Source organism: Capricornis sumatraensis, chromosome 19, assembly GCF_032405125.1.
Source record: "Capricornis sumatraensis isolate serow.1 chromosome 19, serow.2, whole genome shotgun sequence".
NCBI classification, from domain to species: Eukaryota; Metazoa; Chordata; class Mammalia; order Artiodactyla; family Bovidae; genus Capricornis; species Capricornis sumatraensis.
Window position 1 is genome coordinate 7,636,799 of NC_091087.1, and position 24,323 is coordinate 7,661,121.

The 24,323-nt window shown below is 45.6% G+C and overlaps 1 long non-coding RNA gene and 2 pseudogenes across 1 annotated transcript in view; all 3 read left to right on the forward strand.

The window, feature by feature from the left end:
* Window positions 1–1,739: 1,739 nt before the first annotated feature.
* LOC138095464 (uncharacterized) overlaps window positions 1,740–24,323 on the forward strand; it is a 48,879-nt gene continuing 26,295 nt past the window's right edge. The window contains exons 1-2 of the long non-coding RNA XR_011146309.1: window positions 1,740–1,874; window positions 2,895–3,004. This is a non-coding gene — a long non-coding RNA (uncharacterized lncRNA). The remainder of the gene's footprint in view (window positions 1,875–2,894; window positions 3,005–24,323) is intronic.
* Window positions 2,117–2,204, forward strand: LOC138095573 (small nucleolar RNA SNORD116; annotated as a pseudogene).
* LOC138095570 (small nucleolar RNA SNORD116) lies at window positions 14,359–14,443 on the forward strand (annotated as a pseudogene).

A 24,323-nucleotide genomic window follows, 5' to 3' on the forward strand; every position in this document is an offset into this window, starting at 1 on the left:
CTGGTCCCTGGTGGATAGCACAGAGTTTTCACTCAGGGTCAGAACAGAAGTCATGGCCTCAGCCAGCCTTCTGTGTCATGTTCTTCTGGGGGATGGATTGCTACATAGTTTTCTCCTAATACTGAGAGAAGATCAATGGGCAGAGTGTCCAAGAGGTGGGCCAAGCTGAGGGCCCCTCGTCTGATTGTTTCTTTGGTCAATGTGCATGGGCGCTGGTGTTGGGAGGCTGAGCCTGGAAATTCCATTAGGGTGTTTCTGTGGATAAAAATCCTGTGTCAAAGGAGGATTAGCACATTGCCATGAGGTGGGTGGATGCCAGGGGAGAGCAATTTTCGGAGATCTTGAAATGGACCTCGAATGGTGGTGGAACCCATGGGTGGTTGGATGCATGGATGGATCGACGAGTCAGTCAGGTTCCTTAAAGTCTGGATTGCCTTCATATACAGTTGGAGTGAGTGTGGGGAAGGATTGCAGTGGCAGATTCGTATGTTCATGGACCATTGAACACTTGGTTTCTCCCATGGTCACTTTGCTTTGCAGCAGATGTCTGGAGCCTTCAGTTCTTGCCATCATGACATTGTGTCTTGGTTTTTCTGGGGCCAATATGAGGCACAGGGGATATTTTCTGTCCACCTCACCGTGTTCTCACCATGTGCATGGCATAAAGATGTGCCTCCTGACCTCCCAGCATTGTTTCTATACTCATCTCTCCTATTTTTTTCTGAATTAAGGAGCTCTTCCTGGCAATCCATGGGCAGAACCCTGTGAAAACACAGGAGTTGGCTGTCCCCATGAGCAGCTGCAGTATTAAGGGGAGGAGAGGGTGTCTGGCATGGGGCTTATTTTGTTTTGTTACCTGCTGGTACAGCAATGCATTACTTTCCTGCTTGCTTGATCTCTGGCCTGTGATGTCATGTGCACCCAGTTGTCGTGCCTGTTTGCTGAGTTCTGTCATATTATGGCTGATGGTGTCAGGATGGTCATGGACAACCTGTCTTGTGTCTGGATTCACAGCAGTGATGTTACTGGCTTACAAAGAGCAAGGCAGCACGGAAAGTGACCTAGTTGCTGTTAGTGGAGCCCTGGCATCTTTGTTTTCTGAAATGGTTCAGTGGCCTATAACTTTTCATGTTGTCCAAGGAAGAGCTTGTGGTATTGCTTTGAGCCAGGAAGCAAGTATGCTCATGTGTCAGCTGGGCTGAGCGCAGGTATCCAGTGGAGCCCCTTTGTCATGGGACTTAAACTGCCATTTTTCATCAATAGGCTCCCTGTTGGAGAAAAGCCTTATTTTCTTGGAAACCCTCAGAAACTTTTTTCCTTTCCCACACTGGCATGCTCTTTGTGAGGAGATCAGGTGCCTAGCATGGGTGTAGTTCTCTGGAACAGAGGTGGCTATTAGACCAAGGGGTCCCATTCCCCTGAGGGCATCTTGGGGATTCACGGAGGACATCCTTAAGTTGTATTGGTGGGGATGGCATGGGGAGAGAAATTGCAGGGCCCAAGGCCAGGGAGTTGGCAGATTGTTGCTCTTTGTCCTGATGGCCCCTTGAATCTGAAGCAATCCACATGCCAACACATTCATGTTTGGCTTCTGACATACCAGATTGAGGTGCAGCAATTGAATGGTAGATACAAGTATGAGGGCAATGCTCCTGGGGGCCTTGCCTCTTTCCCCTGTATGCCTGTCTCTCTTCCTCATGCTTGCATGTATTTCCTTGCCTCAAGCCAGATTGAGTGGCCCAGGATGGAAGACCATTGGCATCAGGGACCCATCACATATTCCATGACTCCCAGCGTGGAAAGCTGAGGCCTACGAGCTGTCACAGGCCACTGGACACGCGGCCCGTGGTGGTACAGGAGGAACACCAATGGCTGTAAGTGGCCATCTTCGCGTAAACCTGGTGGTTTGGCCATAAGGCTCTGGATGTGGTGTCTGCTTTTTCACCTTTGTACTTTCCCTGGGGCACGCAAGGTCCCACAGCCTACAGGCTTAGCTGTAGTTCCTGCCTCTTGGCTGGGATCTGTGCAGTTCCAACTGCTGATGTGATTGAGATTGCTGGCCTTCCAGGTGTGGAGGTCCTGACTTTGCTCATTCAGCATCTGAGCACATGCACTTAGATGTATGATGATTCCCAAAGACAGCCTTGAAAATCTGACAAAGTGAGTTATCAGTCCTTATCATGTTCTCTTTGGAACTAAGATCCAGCATGTGGTTCCCAGAGGGATGGAATGGCCAGGGTCACATTGCCTTTGCTCTCTGGGGCATCAGCAGCAACAGCAGGGAAGCTGAGAGTGACAACCTTGTGGTGTGTAGGTGAGACATGGGGAAAAGGGCCTGCATCTCCCATCCTCAGGGGATGGCTAGAGACCATGTGTTGTCTCTGGTTGCACAAGACTAGCCAGAGCTGTTGTCTTTTGCTGTGGGTGAAAGTGCCATGGCAGAGAAAGTGAAAGCCATTTGTGGGTGGGCCTCTTGGCTGACATTGAGTTCATTCAGAAAACAAATTGTTTTTGTTCAGATTCAGAAGAGGAGTTGTGGCCTCATGCTACGTAGTTTTCTCCTGATACTTGAAGAAGTAAATGAGCATAGTGTCCAGGAGTTTGGGGAAGCTGATGGACCCTTCTTGTATTATTTCTTTCGTTTTGTGTGTGAGTGTGCACTGGTGTTGGGAGGCTGAATCTGGAAGGTGCCTTAGTTCCTTTCCAAGGAAATCAGAATCCTATGTTGATGAGAAGGTCCAGCATATTTCTCTGATGCGGGTGGATGGCAGGAAGTGAGAAAAGCTTGTACAGCAGGAAATACGCCCAGAATGGTGGTTGAACCCATGGGTGAGTAAGCAGGTGGATGGATAAGTTTTTCAGTCAGGTTTCATGGACTCTTTGGTTTCCTTCAGGTGCATTTGGAGTATTAGGAAGGACAACAGTGGCAGATTTATGGACCATCCAACAGTTTTCCTCTCCCATAATCGGTTTCCTTTGTGGCGGAACTCCAGATCCACAAGAGGTTGGTATTGTGTCCTGTCTTGTCCTGGTGGCCAATTATGAGGCAAAGGGGATGTTTTCTGTCCATCTCTCCATGTTCTCCCTGTGTGCATGGCATAAGGTGTGCCTTGGGACATCCACATGTTATTTCTATATCCAGCCCATGTATCCTTTCACAAGTTTCGGAGTTTTCCCTGGAATTCAGTGGGCTGGACCCAGTAAAAACAGAGGAGTCAGTTGCCCACATAAGTGGGTGCTATCTTAAGGACAGGAGAGGCTTTCTGGCACAGGGGTCTTTTCGTTTTGTGGCCTGCTGGTGCAGCAACACTGTGGTCTCTTGCATTCCTAGCCTCAAGCCAGAGACATCATGGTGGGTTCAGCAGCTGCAGCTGTTTCTGGATTCTGTCATGGCATAGCTTGTGCTGTCAAGGTGGTCATGGATCACCTGGGTCTTATGTTGTCTCCGGGGCCACTGTAGTGATGTTGTTGCAGGAAGAGGGACCCCTTCCAGGGCCCAAAACTGGGCTCTTGTCTAACGCTTGGAAATGAATTGTCCGAGGAGACACATGTGCTGACAAAGCAAGAGATTTTATTGGGAAAGGGCACCCGGGTGGAGAGCAGTAGGGTAAAGGAACCCAGGAGAACTGCTCTGCCGTGTGGCTCACAGTCTCAGGTTTTATGGTGATGGGATTAGTTTCTGGGTGGTCTTTGGCCGATCATTCTAATTCAGAGTCTTTCCTGGTGGCACACGCATCGCTCAGCCAAGATGGATGCTAGCGAGAGGGATTCTGGGAAGTGGACGGACCTTTCCCAAACTCATTCTTCCTTTAGATAGAGACAAGTGCCCCCCTATCCAGCAGTCAGTAAATCTAGGGCCCGATGATTTTGTAGGACCATTGTGGCTAGGGAGTCTAACTGGGATTGTAGGTGTTGGAGGGTCCTCGCCATTTTTTCTATGGATACAGCAGTGTCCGGTAGAAAGCTGCTGAAATTTATGTAAAGAAGTTCCCCCCATGGCAGCTCCTGTCAAACCAGTGGTCAGTCCTAGGTCTAGGAAAAAAAGGGTAAGTATTACTGCACGACGTATCCTCTGGTTGGTATATACTGGTAAAGGCAAGGAGGTATTACTCCAGGCCAGATCTATGTGGGGTGTAACATACCCTAGAGAGCAAGTTCCTGACCAAAAAGGTGGTAGGGATAAATAAGCTTTATCCCCACATATGAAATAGACACCATGACTGGGTTTAAGCTGGGCAGCAAAACGGGTTTGCCAAAGAGGAACAGGATTTCCATCTGCCTTACAACTGGAACATGGCATAATGGAACAGGGGCAGTCTTTTAGTAGCTGGGAGGAGACTGTCACTCCACTTGCTGCAAAACCGGCAACAGTGAGGGCATTTAGGAAGGTATTCAAGTGTTGTGAGACATCCTGGGTTTTGTCCTCAAGGTAGAGAGTATTTCATTTAGGCTCCCACCATAGGGTTAGGTTTTCAGGGTTGGGTACCCCTACAAGGGAATAACAGGGGTCAGAATTGCCTGCCTGATTTAGAAACCAGGATGAACAGGTATGGTTCTTTGGTCGTCCAGCACAGAACATGGATTTTCGAGACTGGTTAATAGCATCCGAGGAGAGCCTCATGTTCGGGGATAGGTATACTGTGTCAGTTCTGCCAGAACCTCTAGTTCCCAGACTTTGGGCTAAATCGTAATACCCTAGTGAAATTTCTAGGTCCCAGTTTTTCTCATTAATTTCAACAGTGAAAGTCACCGCACATTATAAGTTGCCTAGATTTCCCCCTGACACCCCTGTCAGGGAGTTGCTTTTTAGACAGATAGGGAAAGTCACTTGCAGAATGTTAGTCAAGAGACAAAATAAGGGCTCAGGTGGGATTACAGATGTTATTGAGGGGGTAAATATAGACAGTTGTTGCTGATACCAAGGCATGACTTTTTTTCCCCTTTTTCCCAAAAGGCCATACTATGACCAGATGGGGTACGCTGGGTAACAGCATGTAACTCGGCTGGAAGTGTAGGCCATTGATAGCCTGGGATAGGTTGGACATACCCCCAGCTCCTGCCATTAATGCTGATCCAGCAGGGGCTGGTTAGGGTGAGTCAAGAAGCAGTGTGGTTTGCAAGCATATATGCCTCGTTTCGAGAGAGATTAATAGCCATACAGGGAGGCATGATTAGAAAGAGGTAGAACATCATATGATGCATTTTTACTTATCTGAGGGAGAGTTGATGGGGTTCCGCCTGAACAAGAGTTTGAGATCTTCAACAGGTTCACAGGAATAGTTGTCCTCTGGTTTTGGAGTCTCAATCCCCGTCTCCCCCTCCTGTAGGCCATAGGGTTTTATTCTAGAATTGTAGACCCAGGCAGATAGACCCTTCACTTTTACAGCAGTTGAAGTTACTAGGACAACCTGATATGGTCCTGTCCATTTCTCGGACAGCTGGCTTGGACTCCCTTTTTCTTGCCAGGTCTTTACTAATACTTGGTCCCCTGGCTCTACCTGGGGATTTTTCAAGTTTTCCTGTGGTCTAGGGAGGATCTGTTCTCTGTATCATTGGAGTTCTTGTTGAAACCGTCCCAGGTCAATTATATGTTTTAAGAGAGTATTGGTATCCTCATCAAAAAACAAATCAGAAGTTAAGAATGGACATCATTTCATAAGGGCTTAATAATAGTTGCCGTTTGGGGGCTGTCTGTACCCTCATGAGGGCTATGGGTAGCATATGGATCCCCTTATGTGTTTCTTGACATAGCTTGGCCAGAGCCCTTTTAAGAGTCTGGTTGGCTCTCTCTACCTTTCCCGAAGCTTGAGGCCTCCAAGATGAGTGGAGGTGGTATTTTATGCCTAAGCATGCGGCCAGGTTCTGAGATATCGTGGCTGTAAATGAGGGCCCATTGTCACTCTGAAGTGATCAAGGCAACCCAAACCTAGGTACTGGCTCCTTCAGCAGAGCTTTACAGACTTCTGTGGCTCTCTGTGTCTTAGTAGGGAACACTTCAATCCATCCTGTGAATGTGTCAGTAAAGACTAGCAAATAAGAAAACCCTTGGGTCTTTGGCATGGCTGTAAAATGCACCTGCCAGTCCTCTCCTGGGTATGATCCCCGATGTTGGACACATTTAGTTAGAGGAGGTGGCAAGGGTCTGGTTTTTTGATTATTTCTTAGACAGGTATCACAATTCTGTGTGACCTAACAACCTTAGCCAACTGGGATGGTAGAGGATAGGCTTGAGCAAGATTTCCAGATTATCTCTTCCAAAATGGGTACTTTTATGTAAGGAGTTAATAATTTTCCAAACCTGAGAGTCAGAGAGTATTACTTGGGCCTGATCAGTCTGAAACCACCTATGTGACCCAATTTCCCAGCCCCGCTCAGCATATCAGGAATGTTCCTCTGGGGTATAATCTGGAGTCAGGGTTTCCCTGGGGAAAAGGGGGCAGTTAGCAGTGACAGGGGTAGCTTCCCTAGCAGCTCGTTTAGCTTCCTGGTCAGCTTTTCTATTTCCCTGGGCCTCCTCTTCTTGTTCCTTTTGGTGACCTTTACAGTGGATGACAGCTAATTTTTCAGGAAGTTTGACTGCCTCTAGGAGCCTGAGAATGAGCTCTTTGTGTTTAATTGGAGAGCTTCGAGCACTGAGCATCCCTCTTTCTTTCCAAATTGCTGCATGGTCGTGCAGGATGAGGAAAGCATACTTACAGTCCATATACACATTAATCCTCTTTCCTTCTCCTAATTCCAAAGCTCACATCAGGGCAAAAAATTCAGCTTTCTGGGCTGAGGTGTCTGGGGGAAGAGACCCACTTTCCTTAGTTTCCTTTAGGCTCACTACAGCATATCCTGCTTTCCTCTCTCCCTTTTCTACAAAACTACTGCCATCTGTGTACCATTTTTCCTCTGGGTCAGATAAAGGTGTCTCTGATAGGTCCAGGTGAGAAGAGTATAACTCGTCTATGATTTGCATGCATTGGTGATCCAAAGGGGCAGTAGGGGGATCTGGCAGTAAGGTGGCTGGATTTAAAGTCTGCTGCTGCTGCTAAGTCGCTTCAGTCATGTCCGACTCTGTGCGACTCCATAGACGGCAGGCCACCAGGCTCCCTCGTCCCTGGGATTCTCCAGGCAAAAACACTGGAGTGGGTTGCCATTGCCTTCTCCAGTGCATGAAAGTGAAAAGTGAAAGTGAACGCGCTTAGTCGTGTCCGACTCTTAGCAACTCCATGGACTGCAGCCTGCTAGGCTCCTCCGTCCATGGGATTTTCCAGGCAAGAGTACTGGAGTGGGGTGCCATTGCCTTCTCTGTTTAAAGTCTGACAGACCCTCAACTTTATTTCTGGAGTGTCAAGGAGGAGGGCTTGGTATTGGGTGATCCTTCCCCCTGTCATCCAGCTATCCCCTTTAGTTTCCAAGACTGCTTGCACCTGGTGAGGCGTATACACTATGGTGGGCTGACCCAGGGTCAGCTTAGATGCCTTCTTAACATAAGAGCAATGGCCGCTACTGCCCGGAGGCAAGTGGTCCACCCTCTGGCCACTTCATCTAGTTATTTTGAGAGATAAGCCGGGTTGTAATACAGGCCCCATCATTTGTCCTAACATCCCAAGAGCAGTTCCTATCCTTTCAGAAACATAAAGCTTGAAAAGCTTTTCTAGGTTTGGGAGGCCTAAAGCTGGGGCTGTAGTGATAGACTCTTCTAGGGCATTAAAGGCCACCTTGCAGGTCTCATCCCAGTCGAGTGGCTTTTCCTCTTTCCCTCTTAACTTTTCATATAGGGGTCGGGCCAGATTGCCATAATTAGGAATCCAGATCCTGCAAAACCCAGTCATTCCTAAAAATCCCCTAAGCTGTTTTTTTGTTTGGAGGGTACAGGGTGTTTAAGATGAGGGATTTCCTCTGGGGGTCGAGCATTCTTTTTCCTTCCATAATTATAAATCCAAGGTATTTTACTTGGGTTAAGCTAATCTGAGCTTTCTTGGGGAGTACTCAATAGCCCTTTTCATACAGGAAATTTAGAGTTTTAATAGTGTCCATTTGAGAGCTGGTAAAATCTGGACTAGATATGAGCAGGCCATCCACATATTGTATTAGATTGCTGTTTGTTAAAGTTAATTCCCTTAGTTCTCTCCCCAAGGAGGTCCCAAAAATATGAGGGCTGTCCCTAAACCCTTGTGGTAGTCGAGTCCAGCAGAGTTGTGTGGCCTCCCTTGTTTCCAAGTCCTGCCACTCAAACGCAAAGAGTTTTGGGGATTCAGGATGGAGGGGAATGCAAAAGAAGGCATCTTTAGGATCCAAGACTGAGAAGTACTTAGCATTTCCTGGGACTTGGGATAGGAGGGTATACTGATTTGGGACTATGGGGTGGATGGGAACCACAGCTTCATTAACAGCTCTTAGATCCTGGACGAATCGATAAGATACATCTGGTTTTTTAACAGGCAAGATTGGAGTATTGCAGGGAGACTCACAGGTGATTAGAATTCCAGTATCTTGGTATTTGTTAACTAATGGTCTAAGACCTTCAAGAGCTTCTGGTTTTAAGGGATATTGTCTTTTCCAGGGGTAGGGAGCATTTGGCCTCAGAAGATCTTTACCAGTGGACCATTTATGGCTAGATTAGGGCTGGAGACATCTCACACCTGGGGATTGACCTCATCTAAGAAAGGAACAGACTCCTCCTTTTCTACATCTGACTAAATATTCAGACACTAGGCAAAGGAAATTATCGACTTCTAGCTTTCCCCAAGTCACTCTGGTCTGGAGGCAGCAAAGAAGGTCTTTCCCCAGTAGGGGAGCAGGGCAACCAGGGATGTATAAGAAGGGGTGGATTCCTTGCCAGTTGCTTTGAGGTTTTCCATCTACCCCTATCACTGTTTTAGTCTGGGAATCTAAAGGTCCTAATTGGAAAGGAAGAACAGAGAAGGCAGCCCCCATGTCTAAAAGAAAGTTCACATCCTTACCTTCTATTTGTAGAGTCACCCAAGGGTCTAGAGGAGTGATCTGGGCCTCACCATTCGTGGGGGTTTCTCGAGCCGCTGGGTACCGTCAGTCCTGGTCGCCCAGGACTAATACAGAGGGAGCAGGTTTAGGGGTCTCCATACGTCTTCCCTTAGGGCAATATGGGCACTCCCTTTTCCAATACACATCCTCTTTGCAGTAGGCACACTGGATGTGTCTCCGCTGCTGTGGATTGTTAAGATCCTTTTTCCTTCCTTGCTCTCCCCCAGACTCTAGTGTAGTGGCAGGATGAATCAAAGCCAGGATTTTAGCCTGTTGTTGGGCCAGGGCCTGGGTCTGCCTCTCTATTCTCCTATCTTTTCAGGCTTCCTTTTGCTCCCTTTTTGCTTCCTCCTCCTGGTACCTGTTCAAAAACACCATTTGCCTCCTCCACCAAATCGGAAATTGGGGTCTCTGGTCCTTTTCCTAGTTTTTGTAATTTTCTCCTTATGTCTGGGGCTGCCTGGGTTATGAAGGAATGGGCCAACAGGACTCTTCCTTCCATACTTTTTAGATCTGTCTTGGTAAAGTTTTTAAAGGCTTCTGTGAGTCTGCCCAAAAAAAAAGAGCTGGATTTTCATTTTCTTCCTGTGTAACCTCTTTTATCTTATTATAATTAACAACCTTTCGGACACCCTGGGTCATTCCCTGTAGTAGGCAAGTAATGAGGTGTCTTAAGGATTCCTCTCCTGCCCTTTTATTAGGATCCCAGTCTAGCTCTGTAGAGGAGATTGCCTCTTCGGCAGGGGCCAGACTGACATCTACCCACTGTCTTTCTTCAGCCACTTTTCTAGCCTGATCTAGGATTCGAGCTCTTCCCTCATCATTACAACACCAGGTGAGGATAACCATTATATCCCTCCAGGTGAGGGAGAAGTTAAGGCTAAGATGCTCAAATTCATCCTTAAATTTTTTGGGGTTCTTGGAATATGAGCCCAGTTGTTCCTTGCATTGGGTAATGTCTTGCATAGAGAATGGAACATGAACGTGCATAGATCCCCCTTCCCCGTCTGGTACCTCTCTTAGGGAGCAGATTTTGTCTGAGGATGACCTTTCCTTCTGTGGAGGACAAAGCTTACTTCCTGATCGTAACCCCATAGGGGAGGGGGCACATAGAGGAGGAGCTGAGGCGATGGTGAGTGACTTCCCTTCAGGTCCCATGACTTCTGGGCCCAGACCGTGACTTCTGGGTCTGAGCTCATGATTCCCAGGCCTAGCCTCCTGACTTTGGGGTCCAAGCTCGTGACTTCCAGGTGTGTCTTTCCCTCCTTTCCCCGTGACTTCTCTGCTGAAGCAGAGGAGGTTAGGGGAAGGTCAAGGGGATCTTCTGTTTCAGACCTTGCTAAAAGGATTTTGGAAGAGCATTTATCAAAGTCCTCAAGCTTGTATTTTCCCTTTTTCCTGGAATCCTGGTAGAGGGCCATAAAGGCCTGGACATAGGGAATCTCCTTGTATTTACCCTTGCGTTTGCAGTATAGACTGAGCTGAAAAATGGTGTTGTATCCAAGTGATCCCAACTGGGGCCATTTTCCCCCTCCTTCCAGTGAGTAAGTAGGCCAGTATTGAGTACAGTATTTGATATTTTTTTTTCTTTTTTAGCCCTTCCAGTTGGTATCCCTCCCAGTGGGCCAAAAGACAACCCAGCGGGGTGTCTAAAGGGAAGCTAGGCTTATTTCCCATTTTAGTGACAGTATAATTTATATCTCGTTCCCAGGGGACCAGTATTGGGGTGGATGTCCCTATATCTGACTCTAGAGAGACTGTAAGCTCTCTCCTGGTCCCAAATTGCCTGATTGTATATGCGCCAAAGGAAATGTTCAGTAATAAGCACAATCAACAGTGCTGTAGGACTGGTCCTGAAAGGTGAATTAACCCCTAAGGATGTGTCTAGGGTGTTAATTTTCACCCAAGACCAGGTGTGACTATACTGAACCCCGTCAATCATTTCCATGTGGAAGCACTCAGCCAAATGCTCAATTAAATGGCTGAATTTATAGAAACAGGGCACCTGATGGACGGCTTCTAATACCCGATTGTCTCCCTAATAACAGAAAGCACAATGATGGGGAGCAGAGAGCGTAGCCTCTCAGAAAATCTCTTGCAAAGACCCAGAACTAAATAACTTGGGTCTTCACAGAGAGGAAAAAAGGCCAGGTTGAGAGAGAAGGAAAGAGACAAAAGGTGTAAGCGTGGGGGAGAGAAAGAGGAAAAAGAAAAAGGGGTGGCCTTACAGACGTCTCCTGCCACCTACAGATATCCAGGTGTTACAGGACTTTTCCCTGGGCCTCCAGAGAAGGGAGGACTGGAACTCGGCCCTACCAGAAATCAGAACCAGAATTTGAGTTCTCTGCCAATAGGAGGTGATCAGTCTCCAATCCTCAGCTCAAGCCGAGGCCCTTCGACCAGACTCCTGCGTCCAGGACCAGGGGACTAGAAAAATAGGATAGGATAGGTTGAAAGGAGGGGTGAGATAAAAGGGGGTCAACAAAATCTCTTGTTCCTTACCCGGTCGGGGCACCCTGGCCAGTTGTCCACGTCAGGAGGAGACCAGGGACAAACAAGTCCCAGTTGCGGCCACTGGGTCAGATCTGTCGGCAGGCAAGCTGGTCCTGGAGTGCCCCAAGCGGTCTGGATGTCAGTCCCAGTAAAAATGGGGGTATCCCTTCATGGTCGCCAGTTGTTGTAGGAAGGGGGAGGCCCCCCTACAGGGCTCCAAGAGTGGGCTTTTGTTTAACACTCAGAAATGAATTGTCTGAGGAGACACGTGCTGACAAAACAAGAGATTTTATCAGGAAAGGGCACCCAGGTGGAGACCAGTACGGTAAGGGAACCCAGGAGAACTGCTCTGCTGCATGGCTCGCAGTCTTGGGTTTTATGGTGATGGGATTAGTTTCCGGGTGGTCTTTGGCCAATCATTCTAATTCAGAGTCTTTCCTGGTGGTGCACGCATCACTCAGCCAAGATGGATGCTGGCAAGAGGGATTCTGGGAAGTGGACGGACAGCGGTGTCTCCTTTAGACCTTTCCTGAACTCTTCCACTTGGTGGTGGCTTACTAGTTCTGTATTCCTTATCAGGATTTCCTGTCATAAAACAACTCATGCAAATGGTTATTATGGTGCCTGGCCAGGGTGGGCGGTTTCAATCAGTGTGCTTCCCCTAACAATGTTACTGCCTTAAAAAGTGAAATACATCACTATGAGTAACTTAAGTGCTGTAAAGGGTGGAGCGCCACATCTTTGCATTTCAGAATAGTTCCAATGGCCTGTAGCTTTTTGTTTTTCAAGCTAAATGCTTGTAGCACGGCTGTAGTCCGGGAAACAAGCACACTTGTGTGCCACCCAGATTGTTCACAGCTGTACTCTGGAGCCCCTTTGTTGCACAGTGCAAGAACTAGTTTCATGGATAATCTCCCTGTCAAAGGAGGGCCTTATTCTTGTGCAAGCTTTCAAATACCTTTGTTCCTTCCCTACGGTGGTGAGACCATTGTGAGCAGAGTAAGTGCCAAGAGTGTGTTTCCCTGGAGGGACAGTGGTAGTTCAGACAAGGTGGCCTCCTTCCCCTGAGGGTGAGTTGGGGTTTCTTCAGTTCAGTCGCTCAGTCGTTTCTGACTCTTTGCAACCCCATGAATTGCAGCATGCCAGGCCTCGCTGTCTATCACCACCTCCCGGAGATCACCCAGACTCACGTCCATTGAGTCCGTGATGCCATCCAGCTATCTCATCCTTGGTCGTCCCCTTCTCCTCCTGCCCCCAATCCCTCCCAGCATCAGAGTCTTTTCCAGTGAGTCATCTCTTCACATGAGGTGGCCAAAGTACTGGAGCTTCAGCTTTAGCATCATTCCTTCCAAAGAAATCCCAGGATTGATCTACAGAATGGACTGGTTGGATTTCCTTGCAGTCCAAGGGACTCTCAAGAGTCTTCTCCAACACCACAGTTCAAAAGCATCAATTCTTTGGTGCTCAGCCTTCTTCACAGTCCAACTCTCACATCCATACATGACTACTGGAAAAACAATAGCCTTGACTAGACGGACCTTAGTCGGCAAAGTAATGTCTCTGCTTTTGAATATGCTATCTAGGTTGGTCATAACTTTTCTTCCAGGGAGTAAGCGTCTTTTAATTTCATGGCTGCAGTCACCATCTGCAGTGATTTTGGAGCCCCAAAAAATAAAGTCTGACACTGTTTCCACTGTTTCCCCATCTATTTTCCATGAAGTGATGGGACCAGATGCCATGATCTTTGTTTTCTGAATGTTGAGCTTTAAGCCAGCTTTTTCACTCTCCTCTTTCACTTTCATCAAGAGGCTTTTTAGGTCCTCTTCACTTTCTGCCATAAGGGTGGTGTCATCTGCATATCTGAGGTTATTGATATTTCTCCCGGCAAGCTTGATTCCAGCTTGTGTTTCTTCCAGTCCAGCATTTCTCATGATGTACTCTGCATATAAGTTAAATAAGCAGGGTGACAGTATACAGCCTTGACGTACCCCTTTTCCTATTTGGAACCAGTCTGTTGTTCCATGTCCTGTTCTAACTGTTGCTTCCTGACCTGCATACAGATTTCTCAAGAGGTAGGTTAGGTGGTCTGGTATTGCCATCTCTTTCAGAATTTTCCACAGTTTATTGTGATCCACACAGTCAAAGGCTTTGGCATAGTCAATAAAGCAGAAATAGATGTTTTTCTGGGGTTTCTTAGAGGTTATCTTTACACTGTGTTGTCAGTGATAGTAAGAGAAGTGGATTTGCAGAGTCTGAGACCAGTGAGTTGACAGAACATCAGCACTTCGTCCTGCTGGCCCCTTGACACTGAATTTTTTCCTGTGGCAATGCACTCAGTTTTGGCTTCTGACACACCAGAGTTGCAGCAATTGTGTCATAGATGCAGTATGAATCTCAACTCTCCTGTGAGCATTGACTCTGTCTGCTATGTGCCTGTTGGTATTCCTCAAGCCTGCAGATATTTTCTTGCCTCAAGTTAATTTGAGTCACCAAGTTGGAATACCATCGCAACAGGTGACCCTTTGCATATTCTGTGACACTTGGCTTGGGGAGGTGAGGCCAGGTGAAATTAATGATCCCCCATATATGAGTGAACATGCAGCCCATGGGTTTACAGGTGGAACACCCACAGTTGTAAGTGGCAGTTCTTTCCCAAAACCTAGTGGTTTGTCTACAGGCCTTTGGGTGCCAGGGTTACACCTTTACCTTCTGTGCTCACTCTCTGGCATTCAAGGTCCGATGGCCTGAGGCTTGACTACAATTCCTACCCTTGTCTTGGTTCTGGGCGGTCTCAAATGCTGATGTGATTGAGCTCGCCTACAGTCCTAAGGTAGAAGCCACAACTTTCCACATCCAGTGTCTGAGCACATGGTAGGATTGTGTTGACTCCCACAAATGCTTGGGAATCTGAACAAAATGAGTGAGCAGTCCCTATGGTCTCCTCATTGAAATTAAGTTCCAGCCTATGATTCCCACAGGGAAAATAGAGAGAATGCCATGTGGCATTTGCTTCCTTGTGCTTCAGCAGCTTCACTGTGTAAGTTGAGGGTGACAGCCTTCTCATGGGAAGAGGAGCCATTGGGAAAGGAGCCTGGGACTCCTGTCCTCCTTGGATGGCTACAGGCAGCATGTCTGGTCTTGGTTTATGAGCCCAGTCAGGATTCTGGTCTCCTGCTGCGGGTGAGAGCGAGTTAGAAGAGGACGCAGGAGTTGTTTGAGAGCCTCTGGGCTGCCGCTGTGTTCCTGCCTCCACTCAGTTGTTGCCTTGTCTCTTGGAGGAAACCATAATCTTTACACTCAGAGTCAGAACAGGAGTCCTTTCCTAGGTTGGTCTTCTATGTCATGTTCTACTGGAGAGAAAGGACACAAAGTTTCTCCTGATGATTGGAGGACATCAGTCACTGTCCCCAGCACGTTGTCCAAGCCTATGTCCCCTTTTTGGGTTGTGTCCCCTTTGTATGTGAGTGAACATGAGTGTTGGGAGAGTGGGCCTGGAAAATGTTTTGAGGTAATAAATATTCTGTGTTAATGGGAGAGTCTGGCACATTGGCTCTGAGGCAGGTGTATTTTGGGGCAATTGAAAGGTGAGAGGGTGGTTAATGTGTGTGAAATGGTTGGTGAACCCATGGCTGGATTGGTGACTGGAGGTATCAGCGAGTCTAGAGTACTCCATGATTTCTTTTGGTTCCCTTCAGTGCATTTGCACTCAGTGTCTGGAAGGCCTGGGGAAACAGATTCAGGGACTGTCCCCTATTTGGCCTCTCTTTGATTAAGACACTTTGTGTCTTCATGGCGGTGAGTGTTTGTCATTGTAGCATTGTATGTCTTGGTCTGGGTGCTGATTATGAGGCATGAGATGTGTATTTTCTCCCCGTCTGGCTACATTTTCTCTGTGTTGACCTTGTGAAGTTGTTCCTTAGGCCATCCTAAATTTTTTTTTTTATACCCAGCCCCCCTAGCCTTCCCTGAAGGTTGGAGTTCTTCCGAGAGGTCGTTGGGTGGGACCTTGTAGAAATAGGGGAGTTGGCTGCTAAGGAGAGATTGCAGGTTTAGGGGCAGGAGAGGCTGTCTGGGGGATGAGTCATCTTGACATGCCACCAGCTGGTGCAGTAAACTCACTGTTTCTGGCGTGCCTGGCCTCAGTCCAGAGAATCAGTGAGGATTGTGGTCACAACTGTTTGTTGGGTTTTCTCATGGCATGGCTGTGGGTGTCACATTGTTCCTGGAGGACCTGGGTCTCAGTATGTTTCTGAGTTATGGCTGTGATATTCCTGGATAAAGAAATTTCAAAGCCTTATGGTGAGTTTCCCAGTTGATATAAAGTATCTAGCTCTGTAACTTTGGGTTTTGGAGTAGCTTTGCATGTTTTCCAAGTTAAGGGCCTCTGTCTTGGCTGTAGGCCAGGAAGTAAGTGCACTCTTGAGTCCCCCAGAGTCAGTGCAGGTGTGCCTCAGGGATTGTGGGGCCCAAGGAGCCACTTTTCATTGTGGACCTCAATTTCAGACAAGTGCCATTTTCTCATGTAAGCTCCCAGTTTCCTTGTTGCCCTGTTGGCAGGTCCATTGTGAGCAAAGTAGGTGGCAAGATTGAGTGTTTTCCTGGAATGTCAGTGGCTGTTAGGTTCGCAGGGTAGGCCCAGTTTTCCTGGGTATGTCAAGAGGTTCAAGAATTACACCTTTAAGCTGTGTCAGCAGGCACAGTATTCAGGAGTGGAATTGGAGGGCCCCAAACCAGGGATGTGATGGACCAGTGGCTTTCTTGGGCCTGATAGTTACCCACTCTGAAAGTGTCCTTGCCCCAGTGCATTCACATTTGACTCTTGCCACACAGACAAGGGGCAGAATATGAAACAGAGGCAAGATAGAGCCCCGTATTCCAGGTGGCACTGCCTGTTTTTCTTATGCACCGGTGCATGTTCTTCCAGTGTGTATGTAAATTCTTGCTTCAATTCAGATGGAGTCCCTAGGGATCAAAACCATCAGTGTGGTATCCTTCCCATATTCTGTGACATCAGGCCAGGTGAGGTCAGGCAAGGGAGCCCCTGGAGGCATGTTGGCATACAGCCCATAGGGTGATGGTGGAATGCCCATGGTGGTAAGTGGCCTGGACCTCTGTGAGCTGGGGCTGCACCCTCACATTCTGGGCTTTCCCTGGGACATGTGAGCTCTGATGGCCTGAGGCTTGACTGCACTACCTCCCCCATGACTGGGCTCTGATGGGTCCTGAATGCTGATGTGATTGAGTTCCCAGGCCATCTCAGGGTGGAGGCCATAGGTCCAGAATCTGAGCACGTGCTTAAACTGATGATGACTCCAAGGCATAGCTTGGAAATCTAAAAATGAATGTGAAAAGCCTCTACTGTCTCCTCATCAGAACTGGGATCCTGAATATGGCTCCCACAGGGAACGTAGACAGGGTGTCCCATTGCATTTGCCCCCTTGGCCATCAGCAGCTACTTTGTGCCAGTTGAGGGTGATGACTTTCTTGTAGGTAGAGGAGCCTTTGGGAAAAGGTCTGGAACTCCCATCCCTGGGGGATCCCTGGATGCATGAGGCTAGCCAGAGCTGTGTTCTTCCACAGGCGAGAGTGCAGGTGGAAAAGGAAGTGGGAGCCTTTGGGGGCCTCTGGCCTACCATTGGGTCCTTCAGGCCTCTGCCAGGTCCCTGGAGGGCATCTACATCTTTACAGACAGGGTCAGAGCAGGAGCCCTGCTTCTCTGTCATGTTCTATGAGGACATGAGATGAATGTTAGAAGGTTCTTCCTGAGGCTCTTAGAAATTCAACAGACCAGCACCCCTGGGATGTGGGCCAAGCTGACAGCCCCTCCTTAGATCACATCCCCCTTGTGTGTGTATGGTGGGGAGGGGTGGTGTGGGGGAGTGGGGATGGCTACTGGGCTTGGGACGTTGGGCCTGGAAAATGTCTAACAGAATTTTTGAGGAAATCAAAATTCTCTGTAGAGGAAAGGGTCTGGCACTTTGCCCTGAGGTGGGCAGATACTAAGGACAGAGAATGACAAAGAAAGTGAGAAATGCGCTAGGAATTGTAAATGAACCCCTGGGTGAAATGCTTTGTGGATGAATTGGCAAGTCCATAGGGTTCCTTGAACTCTTTGGGTTGCCTTCAGGTGCATTTTAAGCCAGTTTCAGGAAGCACTGAGGGTGCAGATTCATGTACCCATCCCCCAGTTGGCTTCTCCTTGGATTGACTTGCTTTGTGGTGGATCTTTGTGGCAGCAAGTGGTTGGCATCAAGGCATTGTATCATGTCTTGGCATGGAAGCCAATTATGATGCGGGGTGTTTGTTTTTTCCACCTCTGGCCAGGTTCTCCCTGTGTTGACAATGTAAAGATATTCCTTGGGACATTACAGGGTCATTTCTATACCCAGCCCACCTAGCCTTCTCTGAGGTTTGGAGCTCTTCCTGGAGGTCATTAGGCTGGATCCTGTGGAAACAGGGGAGTCTGCTTCCAAGGAGAGGCTGTCTGGTATGGGAGTCATTTTGTCATGCCACCAGCTGGTGCATCAAACCTGTGGTCCCTGAAATGCCGGGCCTCAGGCCATAGAGGTCATGGTGGATTCAGAGCTTGCAGCTGTTTGCCGGGTTATGTTGTGGAATGGCTGTGCGTGTCACATTGTTCCTTGAGGACCTGGGTCTCATGGTGTCTCTGGGGTTGGCAGTGATATTCCTGGTTTATGAATTGGCAAGGTTCTGTAGTTTTGGTGACTGTGGATGTCACCATGGTCCTAGAAGAGCTCTTGGTTTGCTAAAGTATGGGCACTGATGGGACAGGCTTTTGAAAGTGCAAGCCTCCACATCAATTTACTCAGTTGTTTTAGGTGTCTCACCTTACAACTTTGGGCATTTGATAGGCTCAGTTCCCTTTCTGTCTCTATGTGGTCCAAGTGAAGGACTTTTATCTTTGCCTTAGGCTCAGAAGCAATCTTGTTCTGAGTACTTACCTAGCTAATGTAGCCATCCCCAGGTTGTGTATAGACTTTCTATGGTATGTCATTGTACATTTTCTTTTCTTTTTTTATGTGGCTCATTGAACATTTTTATTTTAGCTCTATAAATCAGGATTATGAATTTTTTGTTATTTATTCATCTTTTTCTTTTCCTACTTGTTTTCTTCACTTTTTGTCATATGTGTTATGTTGTGATATAGTTGCCATTGTTTTCAGTCAAGTGCTTTATAAAAAATTTTCAGAGCCTTCCTTTCTCATTTTTAATTGGTGTGCTGCAAGAATTTTAAAAGACTCTGTATCGATGTGTCTTTTATTGACCCTTATTTGTGTTGTATGTGACCTTATAATATCAGAGTTCATGTTTTTTTTTTTACTCGTTTAATTGGCCTTTTTAAACCAAGAATTTTTGCCAATTTAATATTTTTTAAAAATAATAAATTACACCTAAATGTTTCTTAGTTCTCTTGTCAGGTACATCTCTTTCTTTTTCTGCCTTCATATTTATCCAAAATGTTATATAATTGAACATTTTTTTTTTTCATTCTGTTCCTGGATGCCTTTTTTAGTTTCTGGATTTTTAACTGTAGAAATTTTTTAAATTGTGAATTCACTGTTTCATATGTTTGTACTACTATTTTTGTATGTTTAACCTTAATTGTACAATACTATGGACTCCAGAGAGTCTCTTGGACTGCAAGAAGATCAAACCAGTCAATTCTAAAGAAAATCAATCCTGAATATTCATTGGAAGGACTGACACTGATGCTGAAACTCCAGTACTTTGGCCACCTGATGCAAAGAACTGACTTATCTGAAAAGACCCTGATGCTGGGAAAGATGAAGGCAGGAGGAGAAGGGGGTGACAGAGGATGAGATGGTTGGATGGCATCACCAACTCAATGGACATGAGACTGAGTAAACTCCTGGAGTTAGTGATGGACAGGGAGGCCTGGCATTCTGTAGTCCATGGATCACAAAGAGTCAGACATGACTGAGTGACTGAACAACAGCAGACCTCTATCCATAGTTCTTCAGACACACTATTTAACTAGATCTAGTCCCTTGAATCTATTTGTTACCTCTACTGTGAATTCATACAGGATTTGATTTATGTCATACCTAGCTGGCCTAGTGTTTTTCCCAGTTTTCTTTAGTTTAAGCCTGAATTTTGCTATTAGAAGCTGATGATCTGAGCCACAGTCAGTTCCAGGTCTTGTTTTTGCTGGCTGTATATAGTCTCTCCATCTTTGGCTACAAAGAATGTAATCAATCTGATTTCAGTATCTACCATTTGGTGGCCACAACTGGAAAAGGTCAGTTTTCATTCCAATCCCTAAGAAAGGCAATGCCAAAGAATGCTCAAACTACTGCCCAATTGCACTCATCTCACACACTAGTAAAGTAATGCTCAAAATTCTCCAAGCCAGGCTTCAACAGTATGTGAACCATGAACTTCCAGATGTTCAAGCTGGTTTTAGAAAAGGCAGAGGAACCAGAGATCAAATTGGCAACATCCGTTAGATCATGGAAAAAGCAAGAGAGTTCCAGAAAAATATCTTCTACTGCTTTATTGACTATGGCAAAGCCTTTGACTATGTGGATCACAATAAACTGTCGAAAATTCTGAAAGAGATGGGAATACCAGACCACCTGACCTGCCTCTTGAGATATCTGTATGCAGGTCAGGAAGCAACAGTTAGAACTGGACATGGAACAACAGACTGGTTCTAAATAGGGAAAGGATTACATCAAGGCTGTATATTGTCACCCTGCTTATTTAACTTATATGCAGAGTACATCATGAGAAACACTGGGCTGGATGTAGCACACGCTGGAGCCAAGATTGCTGGGAGAAATATCAATAACCTCAGATATGCAGATGACACCACCCTTATGGCAGGAAACAAAGAACTGAAGAGCCTCTTGATGAAAATGAAAGAGGAGAGTGAAAAAGTAGACTTAAAACTCAACATTCAGAAAACTAAGATACTGGCATTGGGTCCCATCACTTCATGGCAAATTGATGGGGAAACAATGACAGACTTTATTTTGGGGGACTCCAAAATCACTGCAGATGGTGACTGCAGCCATGAAATTAAAAGACGCTTGGTCCTTAGAAGAAAAGCTATGACTAACCTAGACAGTGTATTAAAAAGCAAAGACATTACTTTGCCAACAAAGGTCCATCTAATCAAAGCTATGGTTTTTCCAGTGATCATATATGGATGTGAGAGTTGGACATAAAGAAAGCTGAGCACTGAAGAATTGATGCTTTTGAACTGTGTTGTTGGAGAAGACTCTTGAGAGTCCCTTGGACTGCAAAGAGATCTAGCCAGTCCATCCTAAAGGAAATCAGTCCTGAATATTCATTGGAAGGACTGATGCTGAAGCTGAAACTCCAATACTTGAGCTACTTGATGTGAAGAACTGACTCATTTGAAAAGACCCTGATGCTGGGAAAGATTGAAGGCAGGAGGAGAAGGGGATGACAGAGGATGAGATGATTGGATGGCATCACTGACTCAATGGACATGAGCTTGAGTAAACTCTGGGATTTGGTGATAGACAGGGAAGCCTGGCATGCTGCAGTCCATGGGGTCACAAAGAGTCAGACACGACTGAGCGCCTGAGCTGAACTGATGTCCATGTGTAAAGTCATCTCTTGTGTTGTTGAAAAAGGGTATTTGCTATGACTAGTGCATTTTCTTGGCAGAATTCAGTTAGGCTTTGTCCTGCTTCGTTTTGTTCTCCAAAGCCAAACTTACCTGTTACTACTCCAGGTGTCTCTTGGCTTCCTACTTTGGCATTCTAATCCCTGATAATGAATAGAATACCTTTTTAAAGTATTAGTTCTAGGAGGTCTTCTAAGTCTTCATTGAATTGGTTAGTCAGCTTCCTCTGCATCCGTGGTAAGGGTATAGACTTCGATTACTATAATGTTGAATGGCTTGCCTTGGAAACAAATCAGGATGTTTCTGTCATTTTGGAGGTTGCACCCAAGTACTGTATTTTGGACTCTTTCGTTGATTATGAGGGCTACTCCGTTTCTTTTATGGGATTCTTGCCCACAGTGGCAGATATAATGGTCATCTGAATTGAGTTTGCCTATTCCTATCCATTTTAGTTCACTGATTGCTAAGATATTGATGTTTATTCTTACCGTCTCCTGCTTGACCACATCAAATTTCCCTTGATCCATGGGCCTAACATTCCAGGTCCCTATGCAATACTGTTCTTTGCAGCATCAAATTTTACTTTCATCACCAGACATACCCACAACTGAGCAGCATATCCACTTTGGCCCAGCTGCTTCATTCATTCTGAGGCTGCTCATTCTGGAGCAGTTCTCCTCCACTCTTCCCCAGTAGCATATTGGACACCTTCAGACTTGAGGTACTCATCTTTTGGTGTCATATCTTTTTGGCTTTTTATGCAGTTCATGAGGCAAGTATCCTGGGGTGGTTTACCATTCCCTTCTCTTAGCTGTCATGTACGGTTGTGAGAACTGGATTGTAAAGAAGGCAAAATGCCAAAAAATCGATGCCTTCAAACTGTTGTGCTAGAAAAGACTCCAGAAATTCCTTGGACAGCAAGGAGATCAAACCAGTCAATCTTAAGGGAGATCAGCCCTGCATATTCACTGCAAAGACTGATACTCAAGCTGAAGCTCCAGTATTTTGGCCATCTGATGTGAATAGGCAACTCATTAGAAAAGTCCCTGATTTGAGGTGAGATTGAGGGCAGAGGAGAAGAGGGCATCAGAGGATGAGATGGCTGGATGGCGTCGCCAATGCAATGAACATGAACTCGGGCAAACTCCAGGAGATGGTGAGGGGCATGAAGGCCTGGTGTGCTACATACAGTCCATGGGGTAGCAAAGAGTTACATGACTAGGCAACTGAACAACAGCAGCAACCTTAATTTATTAGTATCCTTTTTAATGAGTTATTTAATATCTAGGTATCTTATTTTTTCACACAGATCCTTTGTGGGATTTGAGATCACTTTTTGTTTTTAAATTTTTTAAATCTTTTGATCTGCACGCATTTCACTTAGTATCTTCCATGTTTTGTGCTCTCTAATAATGACCCTGTCTGGTAAACTTTCCTTACTTATTATACAATTCCATTTTCATTTCATTAATTTACATTGTTATTTACTGGAGGTTTGTCTTCATTTTCACTTTTTAAAGATATTTTATATTCACACTTCAAATTTTTCATAAGTATTTTATTATTTATTCTGATAACTGTATTGTTTCATCTTTTGTTTCTTTCATTGATTTTCTATTCACATTCTTTTCATGATTACTTTTCTTCTGTAATGGGTCATCTTTTCATTTCTATCTGGAAGTTTTTTATTGTAGTATAGTTGATAAATAATATTGTGCCAATTTCTTTATATAGCAGAGTGACTCAGTTATACACGTATATACATTTTTATACTCTTGCCATTATGATTAATCACAGAATATTGAATATCATTTCCTGTGTTATACATTTAGGACCTTGTCTATCGATTCCAAATATAATAGTTTGCATCTACCAACCCCAGACTCCCAGTTCATCCCTTTCCCTCCTCTCCTTCCCCTTGGCAGCCACAAGTTTGTTGTCTATATCTGTGCGTGTCTTTCTGTTTTGTAGATAGATTCATTTGTGCCTTATTTCAAGTCCGCATGGAGGTGATATATTCTACTTGTCTATCTCTTTCTGACTTAACTTTATTTAGTATGATAGTCTCTGGTTGTAGCTCTACTGGGCAGTTTTTATATTAAATTACTTGATTTCTATGACAATTTTTATTTTAGTTCTTAAACCCTGTTTTGGTTTAATTCAATGCCTTACATCTTTCTAGTTTGTGGTTTTGTTTGCAGTCCAGTTGTCAGAGCTGATTTGCTGCTATTTTGGTCCCTTGGTTTCTTTGATTTTGCTCAGTCTTCACGTAGCTCCTACTAGTCATGTGTAAGATGTTAGAAGGTTTTTTCTACACTGAATTCTCTCTCTGGAGTAAGAGAGATTCTACATACAGAAATGAATAGTTTCTGTTAGTTCAGGCAGCTCAGTTTCATGGTGTGACCTGATCTATGTCACCTGGCTTTTAGCCGTCTTAGGTACAGAGGGAGATTCTCTAATCTAGAAAGAGATTATCTAGTCTAGAGATTTTCAAGACTTAAGGAGAATCCCTGCAGTGTAGGGATTCCTAGGCCAGTTGATCAGTGAAATTGTTACCCCAAAATTTCACTTTTCCTCTATTTTTATAGTTCAATTTAGAATCACACTTGATTTCTTATGACAGAATTATATTTGTTTCACCTTGAGACGTGAAATGATGGAGAATATCTGACTAAATCTGCCAATCAAACCTCACAGTTCATTGGAGACTCTGACACTGGTAAGCATTTTGTCCTGAGAATAGTGACATTAGAGTGTTGTAACATTCCAATGATAATAAAACTCTGGCCAAGCCAGTTAGCTGATACTAGATCATTGACTGTGATGACGTAGTCTCCATCATTTAAAACTGCTGATTGTTGTGTCTGAGGGTGTTGGAATCCTGAGTGCTCAGTCTCTGCTACATAACTTACTGTCCTACTACAAATGTACCTATATTGGTGATGAGTTCAAAGTGGGTCTCAGAGGAATCTGAATAAAATGACTGACAAAATTACTTCTGTGAGGTGAGGTCCAGCACAAGGGACTATACTAGGCTATGGAGGGAGTTCAGTTGGTCAAGTAATATCAATAGTGACTACCATGTTTAAAGTTAACAAATAACTTTGACAAATTTTACAGTTGCCTATAAACATCTGATTTGTTGGCAGAAAATACTAGACAGTAGTTGCTCTGATGGAGGGTAGAGATTAACATAATG